The sequence below is a fragment of the Ranitomeya variabilis genome, chromosome 4, assembly GCF_051348905.1.
Source record: "Ranitomeya variabilis isolate aRanVar5 chromosome 4, aRanVar5.hap1, whole genome shotgun sequence".
NCBI classification, from domain to species: domain Eukaryota; kingdom Metazoa; phylum Chordata; class Amphibia; order Anura; family Dendrobatidae; genus Ranitomeya; species Ranitomeya variabilis.
In genome coordinates, this window is record NC_135235.1 from 698618393 (window position 1) to 698634001 (window position 15609).

The 15609-nt window shown below is 43.4% G+C and overlaps 2 protein-coding genes across 4 annotated transcripts in view; both read left to right on the forward strand.

Annotated features, from left to right (window-relative positions):
- Window positions 1-15609, forward strand: part of LOC143767747 (uncharacterized) — a 336680-nt gene that overhangs the window by 304137 nt on the left and 16934 nt on the right. The window contains exon 1 of one of the 3 annotated variants that reach the window (XM_077256263.1): window positions 11258-11313. The exons of the other annotated variants lie outside the window; for them this stretch is intronic. The gene's annotated coding sequence lies outside the window, so the exon portion shown is untranslated. Of the gene's footprint in view, window positions 1-11257; window positions 11314-15609 lie in introns of those variants that run through there. 3 annotated transcript variants of the gene reach the window in all.
- LOC143767730 (uncharacterized) overlaps window positions 1-15609 on the forward strand; it is a 598000-nt gene that overhangs the window by 242727 nt on the left and 339664 nt on the right. The window lies entirely within an intron of this gene.

The following is a 15609-nucleotide window of genomic DNA, read 5'->3' on the forward strand; positions in this document are numbered from 1 at the left end:
CATGTCAGAAATGAGTAATAGCATTCCACTTACCGAATGCCAGATGCTGCACATGCGTTGTAAACCATTATGCGTTTCACAGTCTTCCCAATGTAAATATTTGCATTCCATTAGCCGGAAGTCAAATACTGCGCATGCGTTATAAGTAATCGAGCGCTCCACAGGCTCCCAAATATGAGCGCTTGCGTTCCATTAAATCCGAAATAGCGGCGTAGCAACAAATTACATCGAGATGCATACCAGATAAATAAGAAAACCAAAGAACCATGAAACCTAAAAAAGAAATGATGGTATGGAAACTCAAAGAAAATTCCAAAGTAAGAAATATATTGTATGTAGAATATAAACAACAAAAAATAAAAAATGAGAAAGCAAAAAAATACCAACAAAAAGAAGGAAAGACAAACAATATAAAAAAATACATATGTAAAAATATGTATAGATAAATAAAAATTAAAGAAAAAGATAGATTTGAGAACAAAATGAATATAAATAACTATGTCATGAGAAATCCTGTAAATAACAAATCCTCATTGAGGCCCGTCAGGGTGACAGTGTTGAGCTCATGAATCCAAAGGGATTCTGACCTCAACAATTCACCCCGACGGTCAGTTTTACGTATGTTATTTGGAATCCTCTGCAGACCCACAACCAGCAAGTCTCGGATGCTCGCAGAGTGAACATGCAGAAAATGTGTAGCAACTGTGGAAATAGTCTAGCCTTTGGCCAAATTAATGTTAGAGGTGTGTTGTGTGCGCCTGTGCAGCTCCTGTGAGGTTTGCCCCACACAGACCTTAGGGCAGGCGCACACAAGAGCATGAATGACATGTGTCTTACAATTAATAAAGTCTCTCCAAGTATGGACTGTGGAATCCACAGGATTAGTAAATGAGGAATGGTGCCCGACAAAGGGACAAACATTGCAATCGCCGCAAGGGTATGATCCTCGTATTCTGAATCCAGTACCAATTCTTGTAGTAGGCCTTTTTGGAAGTGCATCTGAACAGCAAGGTTGATTGCTGTTGAGGGGAGATAGAGAGAAAAAAATAACAAACTATAAATCTTCAGCACAGCGAGTGTGAGCGAGCTGAGTGTGACCTGAGCGTAAGTGTGAATGGCGGTAAGTGTGTGACTTGTGATTCAGTGACTTTGGAATCAGGGAGTTTCCAAGGGAGGAATTGCTTCTGTTTTTTTTTTTTTAATTAATACTTTGTATTTATTTTTAATTAACGTTTCTGTGTGGTGCAATCCCCATTAGGAAATGTGCTCCACAATTGTTAATGCCATCCAGTGCACATCTTGCCACATGTATGCAGTCCTTGACCAGCCGGTCGAGGGTGCATACTGCTGTGCGAGATGTGAGCACATTGTGCATTTGGAAACCCAGATACTGGATCTAAATGTGCAGCTGGCAACACTGAGATCCATAGACAATATGGAGAGGAGTCTTCTGCTCACAGAGCAGACGCTCAATGGGATAGATGAGGAGGGGGATGGTAGGATGGAGCTGCAGGACAGTGTGGCAGTTAGCTGGGTGACAGATAGAAGGCGGGGTAGAGGGAAGAGTGCCAGGGAGGCTAGTCCTGATCTGGCTCACCCCAATAAGTTTGCTAAGTTGGCAGATGAGGGGGGTGCCAGTACAGGGGTAGCACTGCTGCAGCCAGGCATGTCCTCTGAAAGCCGGAGGAGTGACTGCTCCAGTAAGGAGGGAAATAGGAGAGCAGGGCAGGCCAGACAGGTGCTGGTAGTGGGGGACTCAATTATTAGGGGAACAGATAGGGCAATCTGTCACAAAGACAGGGATCGTCGGACGGTGTGCTGCCTACCTGGCGCTCGAGTCCGACACATCGCTGATCGGGTGGACAGATTACTGGGAGGGGCTGGTGAGGACCCAGCGGTCATGGTGCACATTGGCACAAATGACAAAGTTAGAGGTAGGTGGAAGGTCCTTAAAGATGATTTCAGGGAATTAGGCTGCAGGCTGAAAGCAAGGACCTCCAACGTGGTATTTTCCGAAATACTGCCTGTACCACGTGCCACGCCAGAGAGGCAACGGGAGATTAGGGAGGTTAATAAGTGGCTCAAGAATTGGTGTAGGAAGGAGGGGTTTGGGTTCCTGCAGAACTGGGCCGACTTCTCAGTTGGCTACAGGCTCTACGCTAGGGACGGGCTGCACCTCAATGGGGAAGGTGCAGCTGTGCTGGGGGAGAAAATGGTTAGAAGGTTGGAGGAGTGTTTAAACTAGGGATTGGGGGGGAGGGTATTCATTTTATAGGAGGGGAAGATAGTGCAGATAGAGACCTGGGCACAAATAAGGAAGTTGGGGTTGGGGGTGGCGGTGGCATGGGGGGTGGGGTTAGAACAGTTAGTAATTTAAGAAAGAATAGAGGTACAGAGAGTAACATCAAGTGCATGTATACTAATGCCAGAAGCCTCGCCAACAAAATGGATGAATTAGAACTAATGTTGTTGGAGCATAATTATGACATGGTGGGGATATCTGAAACATGGCTGGATGAGAGCCATGACTGGGCTGTTAACTTGCAGGGCTATAGCCGGTTCAGAAATGACCGTACAGATAAGCGAGGGGGAGGGGTGTGTCTATATGTAAAATCTTCCTTAAAACCCATCCTGCGTGATAATATAGGTGAATTTAATGAAAATGTAGAGTCCCTGTGGGTGGAGATAAGGGGAGGGGGAAAAAATAATAAATTACTGATAGGGGTTTGTTATAAATCTCCAAAACTAATGGAAGCAATGGAGAATATCCTCGTAAAGCAAATAGATGAAGCTGCGACTCAAGGAGAAGTCATTATTATGGGGGACTTCAACTACCCTGAAATAGATTGGGGAACAGAAACCTGCAGTTCCAGCAAAGGTAATCGGTGTCTGACAACTATGAGAGACAATTACCTTTCACAACTGGTTCAGGACCCAACAAGGAGGGGGGCACTGCTAGACCTAATATTAACCAACAGGCCAGACCGCATATCAAATATAAGGGTTGGGGGTCACTTGGGGAATAGTGATCACAAAATAATAAGTTTTCATGTCTCCTTTAATAAGATGTGTAGTAGAGGGGTGACAAGGACACTAAACTTCAGGAGGGCAAATTTCCAACGGATGAGAGAGGATCTTGGTGCAATTAACTGGGACGATATCCTGAGACACAAAAATACACAAAGAAAATGGGAGACGTTTATTAGCATCCTGGATAGGACCTGTGCACAGTATATACCGTATGGGAATAAACATACTAGAAATAGGAGGAAACCAATATGGCTAAATAGAGCTGTAAGGGGCGCAATAAGGGACAAAAAGAAAGCATTTAGAGAATTAAAGGAAGTAGGTAGTGAGGAGGCATTAAATAAATACAGAAAATTAAATAAATTCTGTAAAAAGCAAATCAAGGCAGCAAAGATTGAGACAGAGAGACTCATTGCCAGAGAGAGTAAAAATAATCCCAAAATAAATAGTAAGAAACTAAAAAATGACAGTCTTGGCCCCCTTAAAAATAGTCTGGGTGAAATGGTGGATGAGGATGAGGAAAAAGCCAATATGCTAAATGACTTTTTTTCATCAGTATTTACAAAAGAAAATCCCATGGCAGACAAAATGACTAGTGATAAAAATTCCCCATTAAATGTCACCTGCTTAACCCAGCAGGAAGTACAGCGGCGTCTAAAAATAGCTAAAATTGACAAATCTCCGGGCCCGGATGGGATACACCCCCGAGTACTGCAGGAACTAAGTACAGTCATTGATAGACCATTATTTTTAATCTTTAAAGACTCCACAATAACAGGGTCTGTACCACAGGACTGGCGCATAGCAAATGTGGTGCCAATATTCAAAAAAGGGGCAAAAACTGAACTTGGTAATTATAGGCCAGTAAGCTTAACCTCTACTGTGGGTAAAATCCTGGAGAGCATTCTAAGGGATACTATACTGGAGTATCTGAAGAGGAATAACCTTATGACCCAGTATCAGCACGGGTTTACTAGGGACCGTTCATGTCAGACTAATTTGATCAGCTTCTATGAAGAGGTAAGTTCCGGACTGGACAAAGGGAACCCAGTGGACGTAGTGTATATGGACTTTTCCAAAGCTTTTGATACGGTGCCACACAAAAGGTTGTTACATAAAATGAGAGTAATGGGGATAGGGGAAAATATGTGTAAGTGGGTTGAGAGCTGGCTCAGGGATAGGAAACAAAGGGTGGTTATTAATGGAGCACACTCGGACTGGGTCGCGGTTAGCAGTGGGGTACCACAGGGGTCAGTATTGGGCCCTCTTCTTTTTAACATATTTATTAATGACCTTGTAGGGGGCATTCAGAGTAGAATTTCAATATTTGCAGATGACACTAAACTCTGCAGGGTAATCAATACAGGGGAGGACAATTTTATATTACAGGATGATTTATGTAAACTAGAAGCTTGGGCTGATAAATGGCAAATGAGCTTTAATGGGGATAAATGTAAGGTCATGCACTTGGGTAGAAGTAATAAGATGTATAACTATATGCTTAATTCTAAAACTCTGGGCAAAACCGTCAATGAAAAAGACCTGGGTGTATGGGTGGATGACAAACTCATATTCAGTGGCCAGTGTCAGGCAGCTGCTACAAAGGCAAATAAAATAATGGGATGTATTAAAAGAGGCATAGATGCTCATGAGGAGAACATAATTTTACCTCTATACAAGTCACTAGTTCGACCACACTTAGAATACTGTGCACAGTTCTGGTCTCCGGTGTATAAGAAAGACATAGCTGAACTGGAGCGGGTGCAGAGAAGAGCGACCAAGGTTATTAGAGGACTGGGGGGTCTGCAATACCAAGATAGGTTATTACACTTGGGGCTATTTAGTTTGGAAAAACGAAGACTAAGGGGTGATCTTATTTTAATGTATAAATATATGAGGGGACAGTACAAAGACCTTTCTGATGATCTTTTTAATCATAGACCTGAGACAGGGACAAGGGGGCATCCTCTACGTCTGGAGGAAAGAAGGTTTAAGCATAATAACAGACGCGGATTCTTTACTGTAAGAGCAGTGAGACTATGGAACTCTCTGCCGTATGATGTTGTAATGAGTGATTCATTAATTAAATTTAAGAGGGGACTGGATACCTTTCTGGAAAAGTATAATGTTACAGGGTATATACACTAGATTCCTTGATAAGGCGTTGATCCAGGGAACTATTCTGATTGCCGTATGTGGAGTCGGGAAGGAATTTTTTTCCCCATGGTGGAGTTACTCTTTGCCACATGGGTTTTTTTTGCCTTCCTCTGGATCAACATGTTAGGGCATGTTAGGTTAGGCTATGGGTTGAACTAGATGGACTTACAGTCTTCCTTCAACCTTAATAACTATGTAACTATGTAGTGAAGTGACTTCTGGTCAACACATCAGGAAGATTAGGTGCTCGTTAGGGATGAGCGAGTAGTGAAATATTTAGACTCGCTATGCTCTTAACGAGTATACCGCAATACTCGGGTATTCCGTACGAGTAGCGAGTCCGATGTTAATCAATGGAAAATGCGAGTAATTGTCAGCTGGACCCTCATTGACACACACACATGTATATATATATATATATATATATATATATATATATATATATGTATACAGATGCGCCTTTTCTGGGGTGGCTGGGGGCAGATATATTATTAGCCAGGGGGGCCAATAACCATGGTCCCTCTCTAGGCTATTAATATCTGCTCTCATTCACTGGCTTTCCCTCTCTGGCGGAGAAAATTGCGCAGGAGCCTACATCATTTTTTTCCCCTGAATTAATCCTTTAATTTAACCCCTACAGCTCCCAAATTATACACACACACACACACACACACTACTAACATTATTAGTGAGGGACAAACAAAAAGATAATAATGGATATGCAATGGTTTGCTGTATGTAAACCATGTCTCATATCCTATCGGGTTCTGCAATGATTATGCAAAAGCCGGCAATTGAATTACCAGCTTTTCTGCTACCTAATGCTCTATGAAATATAAATATATATATATATGTGTATCAATGACATATATATATACACCTATATGCTGGGCGAATAGTATGAGGCGAGTAGTGAAATACTCGATATTTTCCAAGTACCGTGAGTACTTCATTACTCGCCGAGTACCGAATACCGACGATTATACTCGCTTATCCCTAGTGCTCGTCTTGCGGTTAGCATTGGGCATTCTGGAAGTAGTTCTGATATTTTAAAATCTGTTTTGAGGATACCGCAATTTTTTTTTTTAAGTTTTTCAATTCTGTTCCACTGGTTATGGAAAACAGAGATAAACCTCAATTATCTGGATTACGAGATGGCGGATTGAGTAGAACTTCCCTTGAAGTTTTGTTCATTCGTTGATATGCCCTTGTAATCACAGATCTCGGATATCATCTGGTACGAAACCATCTAGTTAGGTCCTTAGACTAAACTCGATAGTCATGTACTAAAGAGAAATTGCGTCGGAGTCTAGAAAACTGCCCAATAGGGATGCTTTTTTCAAATGCGAATGATGGAAACTCCTATAGTCCAAAAAATCATTAGTAGCAGTGGTCTTGCAAAACAAATCCATAAAGAGGGAATCACCTTGACAAGAGAGTTTAAGATCCAAAAATTCAGCAACTGAAGAAGAAATGTGATATGTGAGGCTTATGTTCAGAGAATTGACATTGAGTGTTTGAATAAAAGTCTCACAACTTTCTCTTGTATCAGCCCAAATAAAAAAAAAATCAATAAAATGTAACCAACACAAAATGTGTAACTGAAATTCTGGCGAGGGCTACACGCACGCACCCGCCCACCAACCCATGAAAAGGTTGGCGAAGGAGGGGGCACAGCATGCATCCATCGCCGTACCAGAAATCTTACTGTAGAAACAAAAATCAAAAATGAAATAATTGCAAGTGAGAACAAATTTCAATAAACTGAAAAGAAATGTATTGTGTTGAATATCAGAACTGCCACTCAAATTCAAAAAATGATTAACAGCTGACAAACCATGATCATGTGCTATTCTGGTATACAGAGACTCAACGTCCACTGTAACCAGCAAAGCCCCCTCTGGTAATTTCAAATGTTGTACCTTATTGATCAAATGTGAAGAATCTCTCAAGTATGATGGAAAATTAAGTACCAAGGGTTGTAGAAAATAATCTACAGTATATAGATGCATTCTCTCTCGCCAAGACCCCCAGTTCTCAAGACAATTTGTCTCCCAGGGGGGCAAACGAGGCTATTGTGGACCTTCAGTAGAAGGTAAAAGGTGGGTATAATAGGTTGTTTAACAAAAATGTAATCTCTCTCTTTTTGACTGATGATGCCCTCAGATAGGGCAGTCGGAAGTAATCGCTCTAATTTATTGTTAAAAATTATAGTGGGATCGGAAGGTAACTTGGAGTAATTATGAGCATTATTCAAATGTTTAAACACCTCCCTCCTCTAAATACATATCCACTGGCCACAGAACCATGTTGTCCCTGTTGTCTGCCTCCTTTATTACAAATCCTGTGTTGGACTTTAAATTAGAGAGGGCCCTCCTCTCCTCCGAAGATACATTTTGGTTCCTGGTATTATTGAGGGGTAGGTTCTCAATCTCTTCTTGCATGACATCAAAGAATATCTTAACTGAAGGTATCAAAGATAGTGGTGGGGAAGTAGTAGATGGAGATCTAAGGGTAAAAGGCCTCCTAACTGTCGGTGTCTCATTTTCATGTAATAAATCCAGTAGGTCCGAGAAGACTTGTCTGTCCAGAGCAGAGGAAGACTCAGGAAGCAGATCTGGTTTATTATGCAAGGTTCGTAAAACAATTTTCCTACAAAAGAGGTATAAGTTCTTGATAATAATTAACTTGTCAGTCATATACATAGGTGAAAAAGTGAAACCCTTTTGTAGGACTGACCTCTCGGCTTCATTCAGTAAGAGTGTGAGATGAGAGATTAATAATCTGTAACTGGTTGTCCACCAGATCTACCATCTGGTCTTCTTCCTCTCTCCCCGGGCTTGATAAGGGTGTCGCTGTCTGGTGTTTCGCCTTTCTTCTGCCATGCCTAGTCCTCCGTCTGTGTCGCTCGTGTCCGTGGCTAAAAAAATCACTAAGGCTGCCCCTCTCAAAATCCTGTCTATCCCGTTTGAGTTTTTTTTTTTTTTTCCTTCAATAATCTCCTTTTCATATTTCGATATAATGTCCTTTAATTTTATTTGAAAAAGTTGTACTTGTGTAGCCAAATCAAACCACAAGAGCTGTGCCTCTAAATTCTTGATTTTGAGTTTAAGTGTTGAGAGTAATTCATTGTCATGCTGTAACAAAAGATTAATGATAATCCTGCAACACTGCGCTAGACCGGTCTCCTATGTACATTTAAAATCTGGGGTAACCTCCCAAGCAGGGAAAATCTGGACACGAAGGCCATGTGGGAAAATGGAGATTTTTAAATAGTCCTCCAAGCAACGTACATTCCACCATACCCTGGTGATAGATTTGTGCGTATCAGCTCTCTTGTTAATTTTTACAAAATCTGTGCTGTCCGTTTCCACGGTTGCAAAAAATGCCTGTCCGGCATGGCTGTTCCAGGCTGCCTCTCTGGCATTCAAATCAAAGGCCATGGTAAATCAAACTACTATGAAAAAAACATACAAGTAAAATTATTAGATATTAAAATGTTAAGTCAAATCGACCGATTCAATGCTAATCAAAGGCAAGGCGTGTCAGCACCAAGAACCCAAAAAAATGGGAAACAGGAAAAGTATGAAATTTTATGAGAAAGGCGGGCACCGCAAATAATATCAATATAAGAGGTGGTGCAGCTAAATGCGCAGAGGAATACACATGTGAAAAACAAAAAGTTGTGCAATAGATAGTACACACCAAAGATACCGTATATGATGAAAAACAGGTCTTTATTGAAACACCAAGTGCACAAAAAAAAACATTTAAAAACATTTAAAAAAACACATAAGACACAAAGGCATCTACAATAAAGATGCACATGAAACAGGCAGGTAGGTACTTATAAACCTCATGAGATGTAATTTGCAATGACCATGCAAGGTAGGCAAAAAATGCAAAAAAGAATATAATTTGATGTAAATTGAATATCCACAATTCCAAAATACGTCTACTGACCAAATGTCCAAATGTCATATAATGCATGTAGGAAAATGTCAGAAAAAATATATCAAGAAAAATATTATAAAATAATTATAACAAATCAAAAATTGAAGGATAGTGGACTATCCTTTGTTATCAATTGCTAGGAATACAGATGTATTGTGGTAGACTTAAGGCTGAGTCACACATAATGATATCGTTAATGATATCGTTGCAACGTCACGCTTTTGGTGACGTAAGCAACTATCCCGCTAACGATCTCGTTATGTGTGATAGCGACCAACAATCAGGCCTCTGCTGGGAGATCGTTGGTCGATGGGAATGATCAGGACCTTTTTTTGGTCGCTGATCACCCGCTGTCATCGCTGGATCGGCGTGTGTGATGCCGATCCAGCGATGTGTTCACTTGTAACCAGGGTAAATATCGGGTTACTAAGTGCAGGGCCGCACTTAGTAACCCGATATTTACCCTGGTAACCATTGTAAAAGTTAAAAAAAAAAACAGTACATACTCACATTCTGATGTCTGTCACGTCCCCCGGCGTCCACAGGGTTGACTGTGTCAGCGCCAGCCGTAAAGCAAAGCACAGCGGTGACGTCACCGCTGTGCTCTGCTTTACAGCCGGCGCTGACACATTCAGTGCAGGGAAGCTCTCGGCAGCAGCGTGTGCATATTAGCAGCGCTCCTGCCGAAAGGAAAGCAATTTTAACCCTGTGGACGCCGGGGGACGTGACAGACATCAGAATGTGAGTATGTACTGTTTTTTTTTTTTTACTTTTACAATGGTAACCAGGGTAAATATCGGGTTACTAAGCACGGCCCTGCACTTAGTAACCCGATGTTTACCCTGGTTACCCGGGTGCTGCAGGGGGACTTCGGCGTCGTTGAAGACAGTTTCAACGATGCCGAAGTCGTTCCCCTGATCGTTGGTCGCTGGAGAGCTGTCTGTGTGACAGCTCCCCAGCGACCACACAACGACTTACCAACGATCACGGCCAGGTCGTATCGCTGGTCGTGATCGTTGGTAAGTCGTTTAGTGTAACGGTACCTTTAGCCTTTGTATCTTTCAAAAGTAATGGAATGCGCATAAGGTATTGTAAGAGGTAATTAGACCACAATGAGCCTTATTCACTTTTCATAGGGAAGGCTGCAGCTGGCATGTGTCTCCCACCCTGTGTCCTTGTTAGTGAAGGCTTTAGTGTGGAGTCTCCTTGCCTAGCAATTGATAACAAAGGATAGTCCACTATGGGTGTGAACAATTTCATTTAATTCCATTCTCCTTGCTAATCAAGACCACTTTTTACAGACTTCCATAGGGCAATCTGAGAGCCTGGGAACTACATGTGATATAACTACCATAAGATTGTCTTCCTGACGAAGGCTCAGGCCTGAGCTGAAAAGTTGGAAACCATTCTCTTTTGCACAATATATATTAAAAAAACTTTGAAAGCAACAGTTCTGTCTTCATGTTTTTGGAGTGTGCCGGGGTTAGATCTTCTGTATTGTCTTACCGTTTTACCCCTGAGCACTTAACAGTGGTTGAGCCTGATCCTATCCGCTTTTAGTACTGCTAGGGTCTGGCAGGACTTAGGTATCCTGCTCAGCGATAGGTGAGGAACCTATTTAGGGTTTTAAGGAAGACAGTGTGACATTAGTAATGCCTAGGGGTTTCCACTCCCTGCTTCCTTCCCTAGCATTGGGCTCCCCTTTCCCTTATTATTTTGTGTTGCACTTAGTCTGTCTTACACCTTGCATGACAATGGCCGTATATGACCCTTAGCCGGACTCCAAAAGGTGCTAGATAAACGAGATTTCGGCATTTTAGCTCCTGGTATGAAGTCGATAGCACAATCATATGTTGCCATATACTAGACGTCCGGTAACTGGTGATAATTCCCTCATGTGTGGGGTCTATTTGTCTCCAGAGAAATCACTCGTTACACTCCACACATAACACTGTGTAGAAAAGGCGGCGCGGGGTAATTGTGCCAGTAGTGAGGGGGAATAATGGCGGGAATGTCACTGACTGAGGAGAAGTTTCCATGTAGGGTCTGCACTGCGGATATCATTCCCTGAGGCCCCTGATCATGTGACCCCTGACTCCTCCCTCCTGTGATCTCATCACAGGTCCTGTGTGCACAGAGCAGCCATATATGTGGTGTGCGGCTCTGCAGGTGGAGGTAGGTGCTGGAGATTTCCCATTACTGAGGGGGGGGGGGTTGAGACGCATTAACCCCTTCAGCTCTGAGACTCTTGGTGTTTTTGTTGCCACTTTATAAGAATCATAACGTTTCTGTTCTATGGACGGGAAGTGAGGGAACGGATTGTTCTAGTACAGGGCCCCTTTCTTGGCTCCACACAGTGTAATGCCCCCATTATGCCCCTGTAAGCCGGGTTCTGCCCCACAACCAGCTGCCTCGGGCACTTTACCATGAGCTGGTACCTCAGATTCTTCCCCGCACCCCTTTCCTTTGCTTGGTGCCAAATCTGTTCTGCCTTTGGAGCTATGGCCTTTATAATATCAGGAAACTGTCATCAAGGTCTCCTGACCAGGTACCATCTAGACTCTTCCTAAAGGCCCCGTCACACATAGCGATTTACCAACGATCACGACCAGCGATACGACCTGGCCGTGATCGTTGGTAAGTCGCTGTGTGGTCGCTGGGGAGCTGTCACACAGACCGCTCTCCCCAGCGACCAACGATCAGGGGAACGACTTCGGCATCGTTGAAACTGTCTTCAACGATGCCGAAGTCCCCCTGCAGCACCCGGGTAACCAGGGTAAACATCGGGTTACTAAGCGCAGGGCCGCGCTTAGTAACCCGATGTTTACCCTGGTTACCAAAAAAAACAAACAGTACATACTCGCCTTTCGGTGTCCCTGGCCGTCTGCTTCCTGCTCTGACTGACTGAGATCCGGCCGTACACTGAGAGCAGAGCGCAGCGGTGACGTCACTGCTGTGCTCTCACTTCTCACTGTACGGCCGGCAGTCAGTGAGAGCAGGAAGCAGACGGCAAGGGACCTGACGGACATCAGAAGGCGAGTATGTACTGTTTGTTTTTTTTTACATTTACGCTGGTAACCAGGGTAAACATCGGGTTACTAAGCGCGGCCCTGCGCTTAGTAACCCGATGTTTACCCTGGTTACCAGTGAAGACATCGCTGGATCAGTGTCACACACACCGATTCAGCAATGTCAGCGGGGCCTCAACGACCAAAAAAAGGTCCAGGCCATTCCGACACGACCAGCGATCTCGCAGCAGGGGCCTGATCGCTGGTACGTGTCACACATAGCGAGATCGCTATGGAGGTCGCTGTTGCGTCACAAAACTTGTGACTCAGCAGCGATCTCGCTAGCGATCTCGCTATGTGAGACGGGGGCTTAACTGAAACTCTCCCTTTTCTCATTGATTCCGCAGGGTCCCGTCTGGACGGCAGATGGCAGTCTTTTTGTATAAGTGCTGCACAGCCCTGAGGATTTGTTCTTATCACACTCCTTTTTACACCCCTTATGCAATATATATGATGCCGCTCACACAGTATCATGTTTCCACAGTACTGGCATCTCTCGTAATGAAGGTATTTTCACACTACCGCCATACCCCCACACACAGTATAATGTTCCTACAGTACCGCCATACCCCCACACACAGCATAATGTTCCTACAGAACCGCCATCCCACCACACACAGTATAATGTTCCTACAGTACCTCCATCCCACCACACAGTGTAATCTTCTCATAGTACCGCCATACCCCCACACAGTATAATGTTCCTACAGTACCTCCATCCCACCACACAGTGTAATCTTCTCATAGTACCGCCATACCCCCACACACAGCATAATGTTCCTACAGAACCGCCATCCCACCACACACAGTATAATGTTCACATAGTACTGCCATCCCCCCACACAGTATAATGCTCCCACAGTACCTCCATCCCACCACACACAGTATAATCTTCTCATAGTACCACCATTCCCCCCACACGGTATAATGTTCCCACAATACCACCATCCCATTACATACAGTGCATTGTTCCTAAAATAGCAGCTTCCCACACACACCAGTTAATATATCCACAGGACTGGCATCCCCATCAGACACACACAGTACAATGTCCCCACAGAACTGCCATCCCCCCACTTTCTAATGTTCCCACATTACTGCCCCCTACATACACAATATGGTACCATCCACCTCACCGACTACCTCTGACCACCAACAACTAATTAATAAATATTCATTCTCATTCTTGGTGCAGATATTAATGAACCCAGGACCTATGAGATATTTACCATATGATAGTTGGATAGGCAAGGGCGTATCATCCATAATGGTAGCCCACTCAGTCACTATGTTGCCTATGAATTGAGAGGGCTCGGTGGGGTTTGGTATTGGTTATTCTCTTGTTCCCATCATCATGATTTCAGCGATATCCACACTCTCATGATGGTGACACCATTGAATAGAATAGTGAATCAGGAAGTCAAAAACTCCCTCCATGAGACTCCGTGCACTGCAGGCACAATGACATTACTACATTACAGCTCTGGCAAAAATTAAGAGACCACCACATCAAATCCCTGTCATGGGCAGCCCAATCTCCAGACCTGAACCCCATTGAAAACCTCTGGAATGTAATCAAGAGGATGATGCAGAATCACAAGCCATCAAAGAAGAGCTGCTTAAATTTTTGCACCAGAAGCAGCAGAAGACTGGCGGAAAGCATGCCAAGACGCATGAAAGCTGTGATTAAAAATCATGGTTATTCCACAAAATATTGCTTTCTGAACTTTTCCTGAGTAAAAACATTAGTATTGTTCTTTCTAAATTATTATGAACGTATTTTCTTTGCATTATTTGAGGTCTGAAAGCACTTTTTTTTTAATTTTCAACATTTCTCTTTTTCTGAAAAAAACAAAATTTATTGCTTGGAAATTCGGTAACATGTTGTCAGACGTTTAAAGACTAAAAGAACAATTTACATTTTACTTTATAGGCATATTTTTAAGAGAAAAATCAGCCAAATTGAACATTTTGCAGTGGTCTCTTAATTTTTGCCAGAGCTGTACACCTGTAGTATGTAGCATCAGTACTCACACGTCACAGACCAGACCAGTTCACCTCAGGAACAGGGTAGGTTGAGTAGTGTCTGTGTTTTTTTTTATTATCAGGAATTGTGGGGTATCATATTAAGAGAAGAGCTGTTGGGACTCTCAGACTGAGTGTATAGCTGGTAGGGGCCATTATCCTGAACAAGGGGTTGTGGGCTCCCGCATAATTTTAATAACCAGCAGAGAGAAAGCTGATGGCTAAGAGCTGATATTAACATTCTGTCAAGAAGCCAGGAAAAAAATTGACATGGGGTCCCCTATAAAATCGAACCAGCAAAGGCAAGGCAGACAGCTGCAGGGTGATATTAAGAGTCTGGGAAGGGGCCATGGAAATTGCCCCCCAGGCTAAAACCATCAGCTCTCAGCCATCCCAGAAATGGCGCATCTCTAAGATGCACGAATTCTGGCACTTAGCCTCGCTCTTCCCACAGGCCGTGTAGCGGTGGCAAGTGGAGTTCATATTTGTGGGGTTGATTTCACCTTTGTATTGTCAGATGACATCAAGCCCACAGGTTAGTAGTGGAGAGGCATCTATAAGACAACTGTTCTGAACTGGTGGCCTAGGAGCGGCATGAGACGTACTCTGGAAAATGTGGTAACTGTACTGACCGCAGACCCTGGACTTAACACCGCAACTAGAAGTAGCCGTGGGATGTACCTACCAATCCTAGACACCTCGACACAGCCGGAGGACTAATTAACCCTATAGATAGAAAAGGGAAAACTATCTTGCCTCAGAGAAAATTCCCAAAGGATAGGCAGCCCCCCACAAATATTGACTGTGAGAGGAGAGGAAAAAACATACACAGGCTGAAAACAGAATTTAGCAAAGGAGGCCAATCTAGCTAGATAGAAAAGATAGGACAGAGAACTATGCGGTCAGTATTAAAATACTAAGAAATGTCCACCACAGATAATACAAAAAACTCCACATCTAACTAAAGACATAGAGGGCAAATCTGCCTCTCCAGAGATTCCAGCTTGGCTGCATAAATCCTTACACAGATTAAGCTGGACAAGAAAAAACATGTAATGCACTGAACAATGAGGCCCACAACATGTGGGCAGAAAAACAAGCAGAACTTATCTTGAAGAAATGAACTGCAAGCAGGAGCGACCAGGAAGGGATGTGAATCCTCCAGAACAATGAACAACTGGCACTCACTAAAGGGTGAAGCCAGACTAAATAGCCGAAGTGGATGCACCTGATGACTGCTGTGAAGGATAAACAGCAGCACTACCACTTATAACCACCGGAGGGAGCCCAAGAGCAGAACCCACAACAGAATTCACAACAGTACCCCCCCCTTGAGGAGGGGTCACCGAACCCTCACCAGAGGCCCCAGGCCGATCAG